Raw genomic sequence first — 5,000 nt, forward strand, 5'->3', positions numbered from 1 at the left:
CTAGCTAGAAGAAGACTCCCTATCTCTATTGAGTCTAGTAAGAAAGTGAACTCCTAGGGTCACAAAAATCCTAGGAAGTTTTCTATAAATTGGACCCCTTTCCCTCCAAGGCTCACCACGAGCATTATGCCTTCTTTATCCCACTTTCTTCCCCTTCTTTATTGTTGAGCTCACTGATACCTTTCACTATGGCAGCTAGAAATCATGGCCAGAGAACACCACCAAAGCCAAGGTAAACCCTGGCCTTACTCTCCTTTGGTTCCTCTACCTTCCACAGCCTTAAACACCATCACCAGCCAAGGGATCAGCCAAAAATTGATTGAAAAAGCCCTCCTCCCACATTCCTTATTTTTTGGATTTTTCTCTTCCTTTTTTCGGCCACTACCGCTATTGTTCTCCATTGATGAGCCTCTGATCAAGTTCCTCCATCTCCGTATGATGCTTCCTCATGAAGCCATGGCCACCGATGAGCAACCAAAAGCCAAAAATGAGATGAAACCTTGCTTCCCTACTTTTTAGGGCCTTTTTTGTTGTTTTCTTATCGGCCAATCATCGCCAACATAACTGTCTACTACCATCGGCCTCCAACTAAGCACTCTGCAATGATCCTTGATGATCCCGACCTATCTCTTTCCACTTCTAGGGGATGAAGACTCTCTCTTTCTTATTTTTTTCCTCTCATGTTTCTCTGTCTCTCCTCCCTCTTTCTCTCTTTAAAAGGATCCAAAGATCCCAATTCAAATTTTTGTCTCTATCTTTTACTTTGGACCCATGTTGACCCTAGCAAGGAGACCATAAGCCGCTCTAGTGCTTGGGCGGCTTGTCGAACCGATCACCCCCATCTTGTTAAGTGTCTCTAAACCTACTATTGATGATTACTATGAAATGATACTAGTCTTGATTGAGTCCATATTGCATGATTCATTGACCGAGTTGCTTAAATCTAACCCATTCGGAGCCTCCAAACATCATCACCTAGGCACTAGTCTCATTTTCTTATTATTTAATTTTATTAAAGTCATCGAATAGAAATTAATTAGCTTTTAATATTATAAATAGGATTAATAGATTTGTTCAGCCAAGTTTGAAAGTTTAGGCAGAAAAGTTGAGTAGCCCTTTTACTCATTATTAATTTTTAAATTATCATGTTTTCTATATACATGGTTTGCCATTCATGATATCATATTTTTTAAAAATAAATAAAGGATCAGCATATATGATATGAAAATCATATTTTATTATAAAAAATAGTTTCATAAATATTTTTAATAAAAATAACATATGTATGAAAAATGAATCTTATCATTCTATTTAGTATTTTTTTCATGCATCTACTTATATATATATATATATATATAAGTATTTTAAAGGCTCTCAAATAGCTATATATGATCCACTAGAATTGGAGAAGATGGACTTCGGGAGCTAGCATCCATATGAAATATAGCCTTACTAGTGGATATAAAGTTGGCATATGAAATATGAAACTCTATCAATTATGAAATATGGCCCTATCATAGGCATGTAGCATGAATATCTATAAGTAATATTTTAAATTATAATATGAATAAATAGCAAAGAACATCTTAGAATCATGCTTATAAAATATTCATGACTTATACATGCATGATTGACTTTATGACTTATTTTATCATAGTATACTAAGAAAAGCTCTATTTTGTAATATCCATTATTTCTTTAAATATTGTATTATCATAAAAAAACTCATGCTTGATCGAATGTGATAGTATAAGTTTTATGTACTAGGCCATGTAGCTCATATCTATTTTATTTTTTTTTCTCAAATGAATACGATCTAAGGCTGAAATCAGATCAGATACGGATTCGATACCAACATATCCATATCCATATTTATTTTATCTGATGAATACAAATCTAGATATGAATATTATTCAAATATAAAAATTTATATCTATTTCATTTTAAATGGATATGGATATAATTCAAATACTAAAAGTATGGATAAAATTATGGATATAAATTTGATAATTAAATTTTATGACTACGGAATCAAAGAAGTTACTAAATAGATAATAAATCAAGTTAATAGCATTTTACATGATTATATATTTTTTAAAAAAATTAATAAGTACTATATAAAATTATGTATGATTATAGGTACATTCGGATATTCGGATATGGATCAGATAGTTGTCTATCCATATCTATATCTATTTTTCTTTGGAAAATATAGATATGAATATGGATACGGATACAGATATTAGTCAGATCTTTAAATTTCTATCTAAATCTGAAGTAATTTAGATATGAAAATATATCCGAATGGACATCATCCATACCACTTTTACTATGAATAGGATTGCATCCATACCACTTTTATTGCGAATACGATTGCAAGGAATGAAGAATAGTCTAAACATGGAGTTTGCATTAGCAAGCTCAGCGATTTTGTAATGGAATTTTAATTTTTCAACTAACTATGAAGTTGATGACTTTTTGAATTTTGAGATTAGAGATATTGATATTTAAATTTAGATTTAATCATTTTGAACTAGTATTTATTTAACTATTTAATAGTTGATGGATTTGAAAATTGTTGTTTTTGTGTTATCGTGTGCTGTACCCCACGATTGTATGGCCATATTATATTCTAAATTGGGGCATAATAATTATGGTTGCTTAAAATTGGGATATGATGACTAAGTCATAGCCGTCCAACAACCAATCAGTCCATCTATTAAGGCTGGTCCTATTAAGCTTTAAATTTTTGCATGGAATCGTAGCCTTCTTTTTTTTTTTTTGTATTTTGTCCATATTTTCTTGTTTTCTCAAAGGTTTTCCGGTGTGGAATTGTTTTTATATGATGATTAATAGATGGCCGAATTTGATTGGTATTTTGTTCCATACCGGATTGTTTTTTTTTTTTTTGTTATCTCACCTCATTTGTGCTCCATGCTAGAAAGGATGCCTTTTTTTTTTTTTTAATAATAATAATAATAATCTTTATGGATACGGTTAAAGAAGGACTTGGACCAAATGGTAGGTGTCCCACCCTTGCCTTCACCCAAAAACATATTTAGATGAATTCACACTATGGCATCGTATCTTGGGGGAAGCAAAACAAAACCATCCCATCTTCAAGATTATGATTTAATTTTTTTGAGAAAAAATATTATCATTTAGTTGCAAATTATAGACACAAAATAAATACTTCGACAAGAATTTCTAATACGAAAATAAAGTTCAATGAAAAAGTACTATACCTTAGCGGGCTCCTAGAATTATATGCAAATGTACATGAGGTGAACCACAAACAAACTTAATTGCATATTCTTTTGGTAAATCGGAAAAATAAAACCATTAAACCATTCGAGAATAAATATGTCCATGGGAATCAAAAAATAATATATTCAAAAATGGAGCAAGAAGATCTAAAGTGGAATGATATAACATAGTCCCAACGTGGTAATTGGCCACATAGATGAATTTAAACTTAGCGTTACTTTCAAACGGCTAAATGGTCTTGGAAATTCCTCACCGAAGAGGAATCCGCATGGAGGAGACCGGTGAATTCAACCTATATTAATTAAAGCTATCAGAAGTTTTAGAAGAGCTAACTGGTTATCTTTCCCATCTAGAAGGATAAATAAAAACCACAAAAGACTTTTAGGCTGTGTTTAGCATCCCGATTGAGATGCGCATTTATTTAACGAAAGGAATGGAATTCTCTACGGTACTTAAAAAGTACTGTAGGATACTGTGCATATATTAAGACATTCATCAAAAAAAAAACAGTCATGTGATGTTTATCTAAACTATTTAACTATCCTAGGATCCGTTCTCTTAGCGAAATGCATGTGATTGAGTTGCGCATTTTCCCGATCAAAGTAGCCTACGTAGATAGAGTCAAAATTAGGCATGGTCCATGGCTGAGCCATGCTGAAGTCCAAGTCAAAAGTGGACTTCAACCTTCATTTAAACTTTCATAGGTTTGGTGCTTCTCATAGTTATTTTCCCTTTTTTACTTTAATTTGTCCCTTTAGGTCTCACATCATTAGGTTGTGTCCAGCATATGAAAAACTTGATGCAATTGCCCAGCAACACCACTCGTATATATTGGTAGAGCCATGTTTGTGCTTTATGTACCATATAAATGTTGTTATAATAGCTACTGTAAAAGATAATAACAAGTTAATGATTCAATAAATTAAAAAATAACTAATGAAATATAAAACTAGAATAATCACGAGCATAAAGTGTTTCTGTTGGGTAACATTTAACATAATACAATGACAGCTATTTCTTCAAAAAAAAAAAAAAAAAAAAATGAAGGCAAGATTAAAGCTATTATTAATGTTTTACTATTCATATTACATTATTGTCAAAGCATTGGGATGGTGTAATTTACTTTCATTAACCTTGGGTAACTGCAAGGAATATCCCTAGGGAAGGCAAAGGAGTGCACAGTGATTGACCATTCTTGTAAGAGTCCAGACACGAATGGGTTCAAATTTGAGGCCTTCAATTTTCAGCTAAGTGTAATGACTGAGAGAGACTTGGGAGCCCACAAAGTTATGACCAGGTCAGATTTCTACACAAGAGGTCTTCCCATAAAAGCTTAAATAAATGTCCTTTCCTCGGCAATTAATGAATAGTTGGGAGTTGGCTCTTTGAGTGGCTCATATTACTTGTTCGCAGGAGAAACAAGCCACAATATAAAATTCAGCTTATTAATTCAACGGTGAAAATACAAGCTTGGACTTGACTCGACAATTTACTTGTTTTAGTGGTCCACAAGCAAAACCCAACATGAATAGCCAAGCCGAACCTAATTAAGACCCTAACCTTAGCTTGACTGGCCTGGTTAACTCGGGTGTTGTTGGGTGGGTGGGGAGGGGAGAAAGAGAGACAGACCTTGTTCACTAATCAAAGTAATAATATCCAACAATTTTGATAATAAAATTTGAATGTGGGAAAAAATTACATTATATAAACTTGAGGCTTAAGTGCTCTAAAAA

Source organism: Elaeis guineensis, chromosome 14 (assembly GCF_000442705.2).
Source record: "Elaeis guineensis isolate ETL-2024a chromosome 14, EG11, whole genome shotgun sequence".
NCBI classification, from domain to species: Eukaryota; Viridiplantae; Streptophyta; class Magnoliopsida; order Arecales; family Arecaceae; genus Elaeis; species Elaeis guineensis.